A 10,648-nucleotide genomic window follows, 5' to 3' on the forward strand; every position below is an offset into this window, starting at 1 on the left:
TTTTATTTCATTATATAATTAATATTATATTCATTTGCTGTATATATTTAAGTTAAAATATTATTTTTTTAGCAACTGAAGTTAAAAGATATTAACATCAAATTAACGAATAATACGATTAATGTAATTAATATTAGTAATCTTTAAAATGGGATTGTCAAAAAATTTTTTTCCCAACTAACATTCTACGATTTAACGTTTCCTTCTCTATTCGGCAAAATGATTAAATCATAGTTCTAGATAGGAAGCATCCCCAGTCTGGTCAATATCTTGCGAGCTCACGTCAAATGTCTATGTTAGATGATAGATGCGGGCAACTGACCTCCCGCAGGTTCCATGCGCAGACTCTTAATTTATTTCTAGGACGAACGGAAGGAGAGCGCGCCGAGAGATAAACCGCTTTTGGCTGCCATCCCGGAGGTTGAGTTTGCAAACTGCGCATTATAGAAGTTACAAGGTATATACAGGGGATATCCCGTATCTACCATTTTACCGCAGCAATTTTCGTTTACATATATTTAAATCAAATATTTTAATCTAATATTTTAATCTAATCATATATTTTAATCTCTTGTTTAATGAAAATTTTATGAACACGCTATATTTTAAGCAAACTTTTATTAATTATCTTGATATATCTAATAAGCTTTGAAAAAACAATCTTGTCATAGGTGCGTTTACAAGAAATTAAATAACAATAAAGTTTTTATTATTTATTTGCGTAGCTACAATTGAATTCCTTAAAAAGTCAATCATTTTTCACATTGCTTATAATACAAAAATTACTGATTTTTTATTATTCTTTTATAAAAAAAAATATATATAAAATCTATTGCATATTGAAGCGTTTCTAAAAAGTGAAAAGTGACGAGATATGTACGTCTGGGACACCCTGTATAGAATCATGGGTTCTTACCTATCTACTCTTGTCCTACCGCAATGCGACCGTTGCTCTACATCCGAGAAAACTGAAATTCACTTGTATTCTTTTTTTCCCGATTCCGTGCCCCGAGATACTGTGAAACTCTCTACTAACAGAAGACTGGCTCGCCCTTTCCATCAACTATGTCGTTCTTCTTTTGTAAACTAGAATACCGAGCGAAATATTTTTTTACATTGTTTTAGATAGCACTGTTTCAATGAGAACATTAATCAACGTTTCGTCTGTTCTTCAAACTTATTCTAAAAGCCTTGTGTTCACGATGCTAGAACTCGGTCCGAGAAACGTGTAGCCAATAAAATTGTCACTTTTCCGTAAAAATTGCAAATTAATTGGCTTTACATTTCTCAGTCCGAGAATTCGGATCGAGTTCTAGCATCGTGGACACAAGGCTTAAAAAAAGATCCTTTTCCTTATAAATGAACGTGTCATTAAAATTATATCCTTTATGATTAATAATTTATTTGACAAATTAAATTAAAACATTCAGTGCGTCGAAGAATCTGTCAAATGACGCTTATACTCCTTCTTGCCGAGAAGCATTACATTAGGAAGAATTAATTATTTGTCACGTTCGAGACGTTAGGATTAATTAAAGTAGACGATTGCGAAAGAAAACTATCTCCTGCTTGACGCTTGATAGAAGTCCCGTGGGAAAGAATCGCGCCTCGTCGCAAATTACACACTCCCCATCCTCGTTAAAGTTTTCCCCAAAACAGTCGCGTGCCTGTGCGCGCGCATACGCGTACATGTGTGTGGCTTTCTCTCCCTTTCTCTGTATATGTATACAAGTCCGCGTATCGTGTAAAGCGAAGAGTATACGACACTCTATAGCTTTCCCACCACGTTCGCTAGGTGGGCGAGGCACCTGCGACCTCTTTTCCTGACCCATTTACGAGCTACGAGATACGATACGGCGTTGCGATTCTAAGTGGAAAATCGAACCATCCCCTGGCTCTTTCGCGCGTCGAGGTCGCGATCAACGAAATACGTATACACGGTATCTGCTCTCGCAAACTACCCCCTTATCGTACATCTTTCGCTTTTCTTAAGCATCTTTGTTTAATGTCGTAATAACGTTACGTCGATCGAAGAGTAGCATATGGGTGGAAAAAAATATGGAGCAAATATAATTATATATAATCTTAGGATATTTATGGTCGTAATAATGAAACGAAATTTTTCCCTCAATTTCGATTACATGTCGCAGGATTTACTCTTGTAAGGCGTATTATTTAGAATATCTACATAAAAAAACCCAGCAGATATTTATTACAGTAAATTACAATTCGGCGATCAAACTTTCGATTCATGAAATATTAGAGTAGAGTCTGAATTATAACATTTTTATCAAACTTATGTTTTTACGAAAAAAAATGGTGTTTTAAGATTGGTTTTATATTGCGTAACTATATTCATATGAGCTGCACGGTAATTATCGCCCATTGTGACCTACCTATCCGTGGTAGTTCGTAATTATATAATATTATTATACTTCATTGTTGCGATCATTATCGAAATATAGGGCATTATTACCTCCTAATATACGTACATATATAGTCCTACCTATGTACTATCATGATACCATAAGTAATTATCCATACGTAATTACTATGCTCTATCTTATATATAATGATCTCGAAATATCAAAAATGATTTTGCAAAAATAGACAAAATAGTAACTTTCTTAATTGTTCCTTTGTTATGTTTATTAGAGAGAGAATCTGTTTTGTTAGATCTTAATAATCTATATATATTTTTGATTTATCAAAAAAGATTTTCTCTATACACTTTTTTGCATCGATATTATGTGTTACAAAATTAAAAACGTTATTCTATAAATTTAGAATATTTTAAGATACATTACTAACGTTAGCAAATATAATAATAAACTTATGTTACTTTTTGTTATAACATATTATTCTTAATTTTAATTTTTTGTATGAAACATTACTTAAGGCTGAAAGAAACGGAAACACTCGACTTCAATGGATATAACTTTGAAAGCTTTTAGCACTTTCTCATTTTTCTCATTTTTGTTCTAGATATGTAAATGTATACGTGGAAAGTCAACAATTTATTCTTTATTTCTTTCGGAAAGATATAGTTCTTTTAACGTTTCAAACAAACATGTCCAGTAATTCCACGCGTTTGTGCAAACTCATTTAAAATGGCAAATCCAAATCTTTTAAAGAGAAACGGAAAGCAAAAAAATGCTAATATAATCACAAAGATAGACACACATATCTTTGTTTCTACGCACATTGAACAGGTAGATAAAAAAGAGCAGAATGTAGTTTTATTACAGTGAAATACAAATAAAAATCATATGAATATTAATCTTTTAAACTATGCTATGTATTACTATTTTCGTCATTAATTAATTTTTAATTCAAATCTACATTTAATACAGCTTTTGCAAAATTAATTACTTTAATTAATTATTACGTGTTTTCCTAATTTAAAATTCGCTATTGTTATATTTCGGGATAAACAACAGTACTTACCCGAGATAATCCCTGGACGAGATAGACTCCCATGACATGGCTGTGCGTCTTTCTTGGCGCGGCGGCTTCTCCTCTCCGTCCCGCGGTGCAGCTGTTTCTTCTCTCTTTCTCTTCTTGACGGTCTATCATCTCATCTCTCGCCGCCAGCATTATCCCGTACGCGCACCCGCGTGAGATGGAGCATATCACCACCTTGCTTTGCGAGTGACGGCACGACGACGGTACAACGTGCGCCGACTTGACAGCCCGATCGTCCGCATTCAATCGATCCCGAGGACCAGATACCTTGATACTGCGTGTTACGATTGTCTTTATCGCGCGTACTCTATCGAATGACGATCAAAGGAAACGATTCCGCACGTGGGGGGACGCTTGTATCGATTATCTTAGGAATTTATCCGGCGCTTCTTGCCTCATGCCTCTCCGAGAAAGGAATACGAACGACGCGAAAATGACGGAGAGTAAAACCGGCGACGAAATTGCGATTTATACGACGCGACTGGCGCGTATAAAGAGATAGAATGCGAAAGGTAGCAAGAATCTCGAAGGGAGGATTTTTAAGTTCTAAGGACTTTCAGTTGGACGAGAGTAATTTCGCAAGAGTGATTGTGTTCGTGGATTATTTCTTGTCCAAGATAGTTTAATGCTCGAAAGTGGGACTTGATCTCGCGTGCCGATAGTCGTTGAGGTAGATTTTATAGGATCGTCTTTATAGGATTGGGCTCCTCACCCAATGGGGAATTTGGACAGACTCGATACGCTTATTCACTAATGTTGAGAAGGATGACACACACACCTCGGTCGAAAAAAAATAATTCTGCAGGCCCGCGTGTCTTTGTACTTATTACGCCTAATTGAGCACCGTGGACTCGCGCGATTATTCGCGCGCATTGACGATTGAGAGAATCTTGTAAATTCTTTTTTCTTTTTTTCTCCTATCTCTCTTTCTTTTTTTTTTTTTTTTTATTAACGTAATTGGCAAATGTTTTGTGGCAGTTTCTTCGATCGTTCGATCGATAAAGGTTGGTTTGAATTCCCGACTAGTTGACAGAGACGACTGCTCGAGTCGCACGGTACTTTATTTTCGTCTCTCTTTCACTCTCACTGCTTTGTAACCATAAATAACTTTTCTTTTCGCTTCGTTTTTTTTTTCTTCAGTTGTACAATTTTTAATAACTTGCTTCTCGAGTGTTGCTTTTTTAAAATGTATACTTCTCTTTCTCTCTCTCTCTCTACTTCTCTCTTTCTCTTCGTGTAGTCTCGAATTATTTAATTATCGAGAGAATCGCGTAACGTGATATACTATGTAACGCTTCAACGTTGTGATTTAGACCTATGAAGGTTCAACACACATATATAATATTTATATATACATCTATGATGTATTTAAATAGATCTGCAACATGTATATACATCTAATATAGAGATCCGCGCGTTGTTCCGCGTCTGTGTGCGTGTCTGTGTGTACCCGTATGTACGTGCGTGCGCGTACGCATCTTTTTCATTAATTATCGAACGCATTAATATATTTATGTACTCTTAGAGACGACAATTCGGCTGCCCCGAATTATATTCCGGCGTGTCGGACGGTGCTGAAACGCGATGCGTTTAGCTTAAACGCGCTTGATCCTCCCTGCTGCTCCGAGATTTAACGATAGGGATGGAAGAGTTCACCGTGTACGATTATCACCCGTTATATATCAATACCACCGTTTATCGATGTTTACGTGAAAGCCAGTGCCGTTGACGATTACGAAGTCGACGGCGATGAAACGCGACTTCGACCTTCCTTTCCTCTCCCGTGATCTCTTAAGGGATGAACCTCCCGACCTGGGTGTTCGACGCGCGTGTTCAGCAGCCGCAAAGGTTAAGGGACGCGCAGTCCCCGAAACTAGGATCGCGTCGACCCGCGGTGTCCCAGTTACCGTCGGTGACCTCTGGCGCGCTTTTTCTCCCCCTCTACGGGGAGGGGGCGGGGGGGGGAGGAGGAGGGTGGCGAATCCGCCCCTCTACCGACAAAACTTAACGAGAGCGCGAATTTGCGTTCGCGAAATTCCAGGCAGAATATTTTCTCTCAACTCTGCAAATCGTCGCCGCGTTATTCCTTCTCTGCTCCAGTAATTGTCACGCCAGGTCCTCAGATCGTCGCTATTATCCTTTTACTTATCTATCTTGAATAATTAATTTCATCAATAGTGTTTAAGTCTCTCTTCAACTACTATTTGTTGCGCGTAAATATATTTTTTTTTATATATATTTAGCGCGTATGTTTTTTTTCTCAGAAAGATCTCTTTAAAATCCCTTTGTCTGTATAATACGTTTATGACGGGATAGCGTGTTTAAGCCTCTTATCTCATCTACGTGTTTCGCGCGGTTCGCGCGGCGGCGAAGATACAATCGGATCACCGGTAAGAGGCGGTCAACGTTCGAATTCGGCGCTCATCACGCTCGCGTTCTTCGATAGTAACGCGACCGTCCCGGCCTCGTTAATGATGAAACAATAGCAGCAGTCGTGCGCGCCTCTAGGCGTTTCCTCATGCCGTCGCCGATTGATCCCCTGGTCCGGTGGTCTCGGTCGTTTCGAGCCGCGTTCCGGCCTTGTCCCTCTCCCCCTCCCACCGTCGCTGTCCCTCGTCCTTCGGCGCCGTTTACTAGCACCACCACCACGACCACGACCACGACCACCACCACCACCAGCGTCCTCGTCGCCGCCGTCTCTCTTCGCGCGCGGAAACACGTTTCCGTGGCCGCTCGCTGGTCGCAACGAGGACAACCGAGGCCGCGACGCGCTCGAGAAGGTTACGAGCGCGCGGATCGAGGGAGCCTTTCCTTCACCCGTCCTCCTACCCTCTCTCGTACGGGGCCGTACGGGGTTGGTCCTCTCGCGGAGGAGGTACACCGCGCGGCTCCCGCGAAAATCCACCGCCGGTGGCCGGAGCAGAACTGTCGCGCCCGAGCCGCAGCAGCCCGCAACACACGACCCGACCGATCCTCTCCGCCACCCTCCGGCGGGCTCTCTCTCCTCTCGCCCGTGTTCCACCCCTGTTTCCGCTGCTGTCCTCCACTCTCCGCGCGCTACGTCCGTCTCTCTCTCTCTCTCTCTCTCTCTCTCTCTCTCTCTCTCTCTCTCTCTATCAGCGCCACAGCGTCCCACAACCCTCGGCTCCATCCTTCTCTCTCCCTTTCTTTCTGCTTCGCATCCTCCGCATCCCCCGCATCCTCCACCGCAGCCCCTTCGGTTCTTTCTATCACGAGCGAATCGTTCCCCGACGAAAGTCTTTCTCTTCCCCCCTCCGCGATTTTTCTTTCCGCTCCCGCTCTCGCTCTGTGTTTCGCCTCCATCGGCTTCATTTCGCTTTTGATCTCCGTCTTTCCACCCTTATCCTTTCAATCTTGTCCGACAGGCAAATTTTACCTACATCTCGATAAAGCAGTCCAACTCTTGGAAACTCGGTGTGATGATATACGCGGTTTCCTTGCCGCGCTGACACGATTGAAACCTGCGGGCAATAATTCTGGACTAGTGGGTTTGCAAACATTTCGAATTATATGATATTGTATGTAGCAATAAAAATAAATATATAATACGTTTCCTCATTAACGTTGTATCTTTGTGTATCAAATTGTAATCGTGAATTTTTAACGCTGATTAAATCTTCCACGTCCCAGAAAATATTTAATGACTCACCCTGCAAATTAAATTTTGGTGTTCAAGTAACTTATTTGCCCTGAGATTGATTAAAACTCCAGTTTACCATCAAAAGTTTAATTAGTTTTAAACCGTAAATTAAAAAAGCTAAATTGCGATTTCGAATTTGTTATTTTTTAGTATCTATCAGTTATCACGTAAGGCACATGCGCTTGAAAATACGTATATTCTGAATTTCAGCGAAAGAATAAAGTAACAAGATATAAACGAGAATGGCGTAATATCGAGTTCAGAGAATTTGTAATCTATCGTTAGATGATGTTAGTCGGTGTTCGTCTTGGAACATGAACTTTGCTTCCCTGGAACGTCTTCCGTTTTACGCAAACCGTTTTCGTGCGAGCATCGAGACACATACGGAGAAGGGGAGAGAGAGGAGAGGAATCTTTCTCATCCCCCGAGGGACGATGTTCTCGATATCTCCGGTAGGATTAAACGCGCGGATGTTCTCTCCGGATGCACTTTTGGGACTCGGTGAAGAGAGAGCGGTGACACGCCCCGACGAGACGCGTCAGCTGTTTCGTCTCTTTCTCAAGCGACACGAGCGGCATTTTCTCAGCGTTTTACCGCTCGAAGGTTGTAAAGCCTAATGGAACGCCGCGGGCACGTTTAGCGACACACGCTACCGCTACATCGATGTCGGCGTTTAAATACAAGCGACAATAAAAGTCCTTCTTTCCGGAAAAGTAGCGCAGCCTCCTCGCGCAAACGAGACGAGGACGAATTGCCGCGGTCTGCCATAGCTTCGAATAACTCGCCGAAGAAAGCGATTCTCTCGTTGCTCGTAAATTATATAACGTGTTATTCTGTAAGGGCTTCCGATACCTACCTATCCACATCACCGTGAACTATGGGAAGCCAAAAGCGAGGAAGTTGCCGGGAAAAATATACGCGAATAATTCTTGCCGGCTGTATTCGGCACAAGTGATGAATTCTTTTACGAAAAATTTCGTATTGATTCGATGAGGCTTCTATATATTACGCAAGGAAAGAAATGTATGAGTAATGATAGAACATTAATCATTTTATAATAAATCCGATATAGAGTGCGATGTGTATATTGTACAATATACATATATTGTTAAATAGATACTTTAAACGATAATTACACATACATAAGGACAAGATTTTAAATAGAAATTAGCTGATTGATAAATTAAAATTGAAAAAGAGATTGAAAAATTGATACGATTAGATATATATATATTATATAAAAGTCTTTTGAGAAAATAATCTTTTATTTGAAAGATATGATTAATTATTTCCACAAAAGCCTATCTTAATAAAAGATACCTTGTAAGTATTTCTCACAAGGTTGTGTTGCTAAATGTCTGGTTTTGTAAATTAAAAGATTTTTCTTAAGAAATCTTATTAAGAGATAAATACATCGAGAGTGGAGACATAAAACCTAGAAGTTAAAACTAGTGGATTTAAGATGTTCATTTTAAAAGCGAATAGGGATGTCTAAATATATACAACACGCGCGACGCGTATGCGTGATAGATTAAGCTCGTTTAAGTAGAAGAAGATAGAGAGGGAAAGACAGGAGAAGATTATCCAGGCGTTAATGACGATCCGTATGGGGATCCGAAACTTAATTAAACGAAACTTTAAGCGAGCATCGGAGAGCCTTATCGCGCGATACGTTATATATTCTAATGTTCTCATGCTACACAAATTTTATGCAAATGTAGAAATTAAGAATATTTTTTAAGAATAAACCGGAAATCTTTTAAACATGGATTATTTATAAAATTCTACACCAAGAGTCTTTTTATATATATTTAATAACGATAATGCTCCGAAGAATTTTTATAATACGAAATTATATTATTTCCATATTGTATCTCGTAATCTTGATGGATGGTGAAATTTTGCAATTTACTTTGCCCAAGAATAATTGAAAAAGCCATCGTGTATTATATTGCGTCATACACACAATAAATTTTCCACGTATAAAGAAAATTTTGTACGATACAAATTTATGAAGACATGCATACGACTTGTCTCGAGTCAATGTTGAAATCCGATTAGAGATTTTGCATAATCACGACAAGATTAATTGTAGAGAATTCTATTTAGAGTCATCTTTACCGCTACGAATACATTTAATCATATAACACTAACAATAAGTAATTTCATCTCCATAAATATGAGAAACCTTGAGAAATGCAAATAAGATTAACTCATAACCCTGGAATACGTTTAATCACACAACTTGAGGGACGTGGCGTATTTCCTAGCGTGGAAATAAAATGTGAGAGCAAAATTACCTTGAGATATATCAGATTATATGAAATTCTGATATAAAAAATATTATAATATTCTAATCTACAACTCGCGTGTACATATGTGTACGAAAATTAATTTGCGGAAAATAGTTCAATTTCTATCGAAAATAAATTTCCTATTTGTCGATTTCGGTAACGCAGAGCTTCCCTCTCTCACCCTTTTATTTCGATCGCCTTACGAGTTTTCTCGTCATTCCCGTTAAAGGCATTATCCTGTATAAGAACAACTATTCAATGAGAGTCGAGTCAACGTCGCCAGTTATCCTGATCGACGGGAAGCGGGCGCTTGCGTGATTACAACGAGATTATCTCGATGGAGGGAAGGGTGGGGAGGAGAGAGGAGGGGAAAGAGCTTGGGGAGAGGTTTGTACGACGTCGCGCCGCAACGTCCTCGAGGCTTTGGCCAACGCTCGGAATCATCCGAAGCATCTAGTCTCCGGCCGCGATACACGTCGAAGAGAATTCAAGACGGCTCCAAGTCACATCGGATTACATAGGAAACTACGCTTCGCGGCGGCGCGAAAGGACGTCTCCTTGCCAACGCGAGGCGCCCTGTTAACAGCCCTCCCTTCATCCCTCATATATTTTTACTATATGCATATTTTTCTCCAGGTTTTCCTGGGGCCTCTAATTTCGAATACAAAAAAAAAAGCTCGGAATTTTATATTAATTAGAAAATAATAGAATGATATTTCTCAGATATATTGAACAAAAATGTAATTGACGGGAGAATTTTGAAAATATTTAAAAAGTATCTTGAAGGCTTTTATATCTCTAAATTTAAATACGTATATAATCGGGTTTTGATTACGAGTAACATAAAAAAATATTTATTCGCTTATTGCGAGTGAAAAAAATTCCGACGCTTTTAAATCTTCGTCCTTCTTCTACTAACTTTTCACTCGCCAATAAAAATTTACTGACATTTTTCACTTACCTTTACTACGCTTTCGCGAGCTTTTAAAGATGCTGGAAAATTGGTTCGAAAAACAAAAATCCGCGCGAGCAAAAAGGCGGACAAAGACATCGCTTCGCGATGATGCCCCCGTAAAAGTGGGCGAGGCATTGCCCTCCCGTGAACTTTGGCAGATGTAGGTATCCCAGCCAGCCGCCGAATCCTGAAAGGAGGCGAGAGTGACCTGTTTTGCGTCTCGCTCCTCAGGGTTGTACTCTTTGCAATCTCGCGATCCTCCCGCTTTCCCTA

Source organism: Formica exsecta, unplaced genomic scaffold (assembly GCF_003651465.1).
Source record: "Formica exsecta isolate Colony F162 unplaced genomic scaffold, ASM365146v1 scaffold47, whole genome shotgun sequence".
NCBI lineage: Eukaryota > Metazoa > Arthropoda > Insecta > Hymenoptera > Formicidae > Formica > Formica exsecta.